The sequence below is a fragment of the Papaver somniferum genome, chromosome 4 (assembly GCF_003573695.1).
Source record: "Papaver somniferum cultivar HN1 chromosome 4, ASM357369v1, whole genome shotgun sequence".
Lineage (NCBI taxonomy): Eukaryota > Viridiplantae > Streptophyta > Magnoliopsida > Ranunculales > Papaveraceae > Papaver > Papaver somniferum.
This window is the reverse complement of record NC_039361.1, coordinates 15,201,922-15,210,668: the sequence shown is the minus strand read 5'-3', so window position 1 is coordinate 15,210,668 and position 8,747 is coordinate 15,201,922.

Below are 8,747 nucleotides of genomic sequence, written 5' to 3'. Positions count from 1 at the left end.
ATTACATTTATCGGATTTTGTTGATGTTGGCGATACATGCACCATTTCTGGTTAATAATAATGACCAAAAAAGGAAGCAGAAGGTTGTGGTTATCGGTGCAGGTACTTTTGTTTGAAGAAGTTAGGATATGGTTGTTTGGTGCGATAGTGAAATGGGTATGACTTGCGAGGCAACGTGAAGGTTTCTGGGGTACTTTAGTAAGAGGTTCCAAGAATCTATAGCTGTCTGACAATGTATCAGAATGTGACTGGATGTTTCGGGATTAGAACTGCATTGAGGGCATGGTTGTAGTTAGTGAGAAGGATGTGATGAAGAATGTTGAGGGTTTGTAAACCCTCATTAATTGCTTTCCACAAGAAAAGTTGTACTTTTGGGGGACATGGGAGTGTCCAAAGGAAGTTGGATGGTGGAAGGGGCTTTTGGTGAGTTTGCGCAGAAGCGCTAATGAGGCAGTTGTATCCTGAAGCAGTAGTAAATTATCCTCTTTTTTGTAAAAGGCCATATGATCCTATCGGGTTGATTTCTTTGTGGGATGTGTATGTTGATGATTCGTCGAATTATGGGGTGGGGTAGTAGGCTTAATCTTTCATGATTCCAATTCCTGGTTGATGGGTCGATGATGTCTGCTACTGATTGTATTGGATAACAAGAAGTTGGTTTAATGGTATTTTCAAATTGTGGTATCCAATTTGCTTGTATGGGGGTGTGTAATTCATCTCATATTTGGTGGAAGAGATTTTATTTGAAAAATGGTATGAGCGAGGCCATTTGTCTCCACAGAGGGCTAGGGGAAGACGGGAGTGTTGGGATGCTTTCAAAAATGGGGGTCTGATCAAGGTATTTTGCATTATATAGTCTGGATAAGATAGAGTTAGGGTTTTGGTGAATGTGCCAAACTCGTTTCATGAGTAATGCTTTGTTGTGTTCCTTACTACTTTGGATACTGAGCCCTCCTTGTGATTTGGGTTTGTGGAGCTTGTCTTTTCCCAGTGGGTGGAGTTTTCTGATTGAAGAATCGTGACCCCAGAAGAATTTTGTCGTGATACGATCCATTTTTTGGTGGATATGAGAAGGAAGGATTTGGGTTTGCATGAGGTGGTTGGAAGTAGGGGTTAGTGATGATTTTATGAGCTCGAATCTTCCCGATTGGTTGAGTCATTTGGTCATCCATCCTTTTGCCTTGCGTGCCAGCCGTTGAAGCAGAGGGGAAAATATGTGGCTAGAGTATCTACCATGTTTAAATTGTACTCCTAAATAGGTAGGGGGTTCGATGTTGTTGGCATGTTGAAATCTTGGGTTAACTTATCTATCTGGGGTTGTTCTAGCTTCGGGTGATGTATCAGTGTGGATTTAGAGTCGTTGATGTGTTGACCCGCCGAGGTGTCGTAAGCCTATAACAGTAGTTTGAGGTGATTGGTGCCTTCTGGAGTTTCTTTACATATTATCAAGAGATCATCCGCGTACATAAGATGCACTATTGGTGGAGCTTGTTGAGAAATGCGGAGCCCCTCTATCTTATTTCGTGCTTCAAGTATTCCCAAATTGGTGGACAGTATTTCCGCCCAAATAATAAATAAATAAATAAGAAGAGAGGGGGTCTCCCTGTCGTATTCCCCTGGTTGGAGTGATGTATCCATACGGTGTCGTTGATATTGATTGAGTAGGTTACCGTAGATATGCATAGCATAATATAATCCACAAAATTGAAGGGGAAACCTAAGCTGGTGAAAGCCTGTTTGATGAAACCCCAGTCCAAAGAGTCACAGGCCTTTTAATTGTGTGTCTTACAATTAATTTATTGACATGTGAGTTTGATACTAACATGTCTTCTATTGTACGTAAATAAAAATATAGTGTATTATTTCATGAAAAATGCAAGGAGTTATCTTAAGACATATGTACGACAAAGAGATGCGGCGGAAAATCCAACAGGCAACCACAATGATCGTCGTCAAAATGCCGTAACATTGTATCAGATGGTTGTGCAGGAGGTGCATAATCTACACCAACCCGAGATGATTGTGGTGACGAACAGGAAACGCATTGACAGATGTCGTGTTGATGTCGATGCAAAGATGATACAAGACTACTTTAAAGGGGTTGATTTCACAGAAAATTAACTATTTTGCTTATAAAAGTTATTTTGGAGTTATGTAGATAAATTGACCTCTTACATTCATGCTTTCGGAATTCAAAAACTGACTTCTTCAGGAGATGAAACATAAATGCGATCTGAGCTTGTGTTTTATGAACTCTTACACAACCCAAAATGTCTAAAGTTAAGACACATGTAGGAAGTCGACAAATCACCTGTAGGAAGTCCACAAATCACATTATCCGTAAAATCATATTAAACTTGAAATGAATGTTTAGCTAATTTTCTAGTATTAGAAAAAAGAATATAATCAATTATTTTAAAAAAAGTTCTCAAGAATCAACTCAAGTAGCGTTCCATATCCATATAAACCATTAAGGAATCCAATAGGAACATTTCACATTTTTGTTTCAAGAAATCCATTAAGAAATATCCCAAAGTAACTCTAGTAACCAATTCTGTTGGTTTCGAATTTACTCGTCTTTCGGAGCCATGGGTATTGATGGTAATTAGTAAATCTTCTCTGATTTCCTCATGTTAACTTTCCCATATTTTTTTTTGATGAATTAAGAATCAGTCTGCGAGTTATAACCCCAAAGGTATCACTATCCATCCACACAAAACTCATCAAAACAAAAGTAACACCAAAACCCCATCAAAACAAAAATAACACAAAAACCCCAAAGAATTTGATGAAACCAATTTTGAAATTTGAGGTTTTTGTATCAATTTTGTTTAAGATGAAGTTTTAACGAATCCCAACATTTGAACGGGATTTTTCTACCACAAGTTTAATCACCTTGAATTTTTATGACTAGTTTTGATTACGAATAGCATCATATTATTAAGGTGTAGATCAGTGTTTGTGGCTATTATTAATAAATGGATAATGCCATTTTATAAGTTTTTTCAATATCCTCTCGCATCTCAATGCAAAAATATATTCTCTCATAGTTTTCAATAATTTGGTGTCTCACAATCTAAAATATAAATATAACGTTCAAAAGATAGTTTATATATATACATAGGTAAGTGTCGTAAAACTGTAAATTTGATCTGCCTTGTTATTTTACCGTGAGTGTAGATACACACATAACGTGAGATCTTAACAGATGAAACCACCACATGACCTTTTTATGTATGGTCATGACTTCCGAGTCTGCTACGTTAAATTGTGTACGCTTTTTTCTCCTTTGAAGCACAAAAATTATACATTTTCTGATGTTCGTATGACCTTTTTTCCCCTTTTGCCTTGAAGCAATACGAGAGAGTTGGTGACTTGAACTATTTTTCTGTTTTCGTAGTCTGCTGATCAATAAAACGAAAAGGAAAATAAAATTTATAAAACTTTCGACTGGTTCCTTTTGCTGCAATTCTCTTCAATTGGATAGCTGTAAATCTTGTGTTGTGATCCAGTCCGAATGGTTCGAGACGAATTTACACCCGTCACTCGTCCAACTGAAACCCACGCGTGGCTTGTTTGCCTTGTAACCTCGTATTAGGTTCGTGTGTTATTTGGGATTGTTTTCCTTATAAGTTGGAAGGGACATGATTAGCACAGTGGTAAACCACTGAACCAAGTGGTGTTTTGTTGATTAGGCTGTATTTTTTTTTTTTGGTATATATATATGTAAATTTTTGAGTTCCCAAGTTTGTAGTACTCTCTCTCTTTGATAAACACTTCAATAAGATGACATATATACTTAGCCTAAAATAAAAGTTGTAGGGTTAAGATTACTGGTTTTAGATTAACTTTAGATTTTGAAATTTTTAACATGACTAAATTAATTTTTATCCATTATTACATACTATTAATAACAAAAAATTAGAAGGGATATGAGAAAATTATGGTCAAATAGTAAGGAGCGTTATTGGTGGCCGTTCGTTATACTTGCACCACTCACCGACTAATTAGGCCTAAATAATGATAATTAAGATTTGACAAATATCCGTCACGTGTCATGTCAGGCCCATACCAATCTATATGGTGGGTGGCACAGGATTACTAAAAATAAGCAACTCCTTCGTCCTTTCTTCCTTAATCAAGTCGTTGAGTATTTACGTTTTCCTTATTTACATTTTTAGGATTTATAAATGAAAATGGTAGTAATAACAACTTTCATTTAGCATGGCTAGGTATTACAGATGAAAATTAGGATTCTTCCAAGAAAACTATCAAAAGAGCTAATGCTATCATTAGAGTCTTTTGGTGGGGCAAACATGATGGTAAAAAGGGATATTACATGAAGAATTGGAAAGGGATTTGTAAACCGAAAGACAAGGAGGGTAATGGGCTCAAGGACTTGAGCCATTTTAATATGTCTCTTATTGCTAGAAATGGTTGACGCCTTTTCCACCGGCCTAACTCCGTGTATTCTAAAACCATGAAGGAAGGTACTATCCTAAAACTAATCCTTTTCATGACACTTGTAACGTGAGATTCTCTTGGACATGGAAGGGAGAGTACAAAGGTCTTATAAGGATAATAACATATGGGAAATAGGGAATGGTAAAAGTGTGCATATTTGGAAAGACAGATGGATCCCTGAATCTGAGGGCAATCCTATCATTCTAAATGAGGATGGGAGTGTTGGTACCCATTCTCTTGTTTCTGATCTCATGACTGAGAACAGATGGAATATTCAAACTCTGCAACTTCTATTCGACTGGAATACTATCAGGAGAATTCTAACAATCCAGTCTAGCAAAGACAATGAGGATATGGATGTACAATCCACAAGGAAATTTTAGTAGTAATCTTTGTATGATATTTTGGATAAGAAAAAGATTCAACACAGAGATAAGTTCGCAGGAAAAATATGGGATATGAATGTGATACCTATAATAAAAAAATTTCATTTGGAAAATGCAACATAACATCTTACCTTTTAGTGGTCCCATTTATACGTATATAACTCATATTAACCCTAATTTTTGTGATGTGTAGGAATCACTTAGAGACAGAAGAATATCTATTAATGCACTACAATTTTACAAGAGCAGTTTGGGCTTATTGCTCTTTAAACTTGAACGCTCGACCTTAAACTATGACACTCTGACCAACCGATGCTCTTCTTGGTTCTCTGGAAACCATCCTCCAACATATTGGGGGGGGGGGGGGGGGGGGGGGGGTATGGGAAACTGTAGTTGCTACCCTGTGTTGGTTCACCTGGAACGCAAGATGTGATGTAGCTTTCCAGGATATCAAACCAAAGCCCAAAACAACTTCGACTCTCATTATTTAACCATTTGAATTCCTACCAGAGATTAGCTTCAAATGTCACATCTAATAGTATATCAGCTAGGGATAGGCAGTATGATGCCAATCACAATATGAACATTACCTTTGCTTATATGTCTAGCTTTAACTCCTATACAGGTCTAACTGGTGTGAGTGTGAAAATTTCAGATCCCTCTGGAGACACTATTGGAAGAAGAACTAGAGGAGTCCGAGCTCATAGCAAAAAGGAAAAAGATTGCATAACGGCTCAAGATGCACTCCAGTGGGCCACTATTTTGAATTGCAGAATTTTCAATCTCTTGGGTGACAACAGAAACCTAACCAGCACTCTACAAGGTGGCCTAAGGAAAACAACCTGGAAGACAAACCAGATTGTGGAAAATCTCTTGGCTTCTTTATTTCTTTTCAATAAGGTCTGCTGTAAGGACTTTAAGTCCAAAAACTTCACTGATCTTTGGTAGCTTACTCTAATAGGTGCTAAAAACCAAAGTCCTCAATTGTGGGAGGCACAAACCATCTGTTTGATTTGTTCAAGGCAGTAATCTATCTTCTCTTTAAGAAAAAGAAAAAGTAAAAACAAGAATTTTCATTTAAAATTATAATTTTCACAACCACGCCATATTATTAGGAATAAAAGATCGAGTTTTCATTGAAAACTAAAATTTTCACCAAATCTGATTTGTGTGAAAACCGAAATTTTCACCAAACAACCCTTTGTGAAAAATGGAATTTTCCTAAATTTTTATGGGTGATAATTGGGTTTGTTTAGTTAGTTGCAATAAAAAATATAATTTTCGGGACAAACATATAAACGGGGTAAAAAAAAGTAAAATGTGTTACTATGCACGGTTTTTTTCTAAAAGAAACAAATTTACTAATTTACGGAGATATCTTAGGAGGGAGTTATGATCGGAAGTCAAAGGAATTAGTTATAGAGTTTTTCTTGGGATTATAATTTAGTTAGATTATTTATGTAGTCCATTTATTCTTTTGTAATAAAACTTAATAAAATTAATTTTCTTAGTCAAAGGTTATTTATGTAAACTACTCTTATTTATAGATAATATGTGATCTCCATATATTGAATTTTAGTGGTGGGTTTCTTATATAAAAAAAGAAAGAAATGGGCTACAAATGATGTTCCACCGATAAAAACTGATATTATATTTTGTATAGGTGTATACGAGAAAAATACGCCATACTAACTACCTTGACTGTGATTTTATATATATAAAACCAAATGTCAGACAAAATGTTGAATTATACACGTACTTACATCCTGCTATAAATCAACTGTTGTTGTTATCAACTAGGAATTTGTTCACGAGAAATGTGTTAATGTGATGGCGTTTTTACCGAAATCTCTTGGGTAGAGTATGTAGTGGAACTGATGTTTTTTTTTTGGTTTGATAAATTTCATTCATGATAAAATAGAGATTACATGGATTTCAAAAGCATCAAGATCAAAGATCGAAATACAACTAAAGTGTACTAACAGAGAGTAAACTTGAAGAGAAGTAACTAACTACGAACAAGAGTACCAAGCAATCCGAAGATTGAAAGAATGGTTCTGTGATTATAATACAACCATTTTTATAAGGTTTTTCCTTCTTTAAAAAGAGATCTACTCATAAAAATATGAGAATAATATGCCCAAAGTCTTGAATCTTGATCACCACACTTGAACTTCCAACCAAAATCTTCATTGAAATCACAAAGAAACGCCATGAGCGCATAGAGAATCTCCATAATGGAGAATACATAAACAAAAAGGGAAAAAAACTCACATGAACACCATAAAATCTCCTAAAAACAATGGATATTTAAGCAAAATAAAAACAAAAATCTAACCTAAACTACTAACTATCTAAAAAAACAAGAAAAAGTAAAGAAACCTGCTCAGATCTAGAAGGGGAGAGAAGAGAGAGAAAAAAATTTAATGGTGGTGAGAGATTTTTTGGGGTTTGAGAAGGAACTAGAGAGGGGAGAGAAGAAAGAGAAAAAAATTCAATGAATTTGGCTAGCTTTTTCCTGTTGTGGCATAATTCTTGGTTTATCGTGAGTATAAATCCACCAAAAATTCTGAATATCACGATCAAAAATTTTAACCTGCCCCCACCATCCCAGGGAAATTAGTACTGATGTAAACAGCTATTTACACATAGTTCACGGGATACCTCGTGGGGGTCTCCCGGGTTATGTAGCATTAGGGAAATTCCGATGGAATGGCCAAATTGAAAATTTTGTTGAGCCATGTGGATGTCCAAACATGTTTTTTCACTAAGGAAAAAGAAGTGGGTGGTTGATCATAAAGCGCCATGTCAAAGAACAATCGCCAGCGTGTGTAGCTCAAACGAAGCATTGGAAGCACAACCGCGGGCATTTGAAGCTTAAACGCGGAATGTTATCTACTCACGCTGGCGTTTGTAGCAAAAACGCCGACGGGTAGTCTTTTGAAAATTCAAAATTCATTTTTTTTGACTCTATAGATTACCGTCATCGTCAAACTATTCATTCACACCAAAATTCACTTCTCTTGAACTTTATTTTCTAAATCTATTTCAATTTTGTAGTTTATTGTTGGTGAAATGGCTGAAAAGGCGATCACATTTTTTTGCGATGCAAAACTTAAAGATGTTGTTTATAAGAAATGTGGGAGTTTTGAAAAGATTGAAAATTGTAAGAGGGAAGTGCAAGTTCTTGAAGTTTTTCCAAGAAAATGTTCCGCTAAAAGGCAAAGAAGAGCTCCAGTTTTGAAAGTTAACAACAAAAAATTCAAAAACAAAGGTAAAACGGTCAAAGAGCTTTTTGAATGGAAGATACGTCAAAGGAATATAAACAGGAGGCCAAAGCTTGTACTTCATTTTTTATTGAAGTTATTTAGTACTTTTTATTATTGTCTAAGTTTATATCTTGTAAAAGAATTGGCAGTAATTGTTGGAGAAAAATGAGTTAAATAAAAATGTTTTGGTCTTGGTGTGGTTTGATCTAGTGACCTATGGGTCCAAGGATACTTGCTCATTTTATGAGTGAATGAATCTCTCTTTAGTCCCACATTGGGTATAATAGAGAAGGAGCTCCACTATATAACCATATTCTTATGGATATGTTGTAAAACAATGTGGGTGGCAAAATTACATATTTTGACCCATGCGATAAGCGCGTATGCCATGCACCAAGTCCCTTTTCTACACAGATTTCTTTTTTTGGCGAGTTTTCTTTAGAAAATTAATTCCAAAATTAATTATTAAGAGTTTTATTTATGGGTAAATTCTTTTTACGTATTTTACTTTTTTCTGAATAAAACCAATACCTAACTTGATTTAAAAGTATTTCATCCTATAAATACAACTCGAAATTATATTATCAAAATACACAAGAAGCAATTCTTTTTATTATCTTCTTCCTTT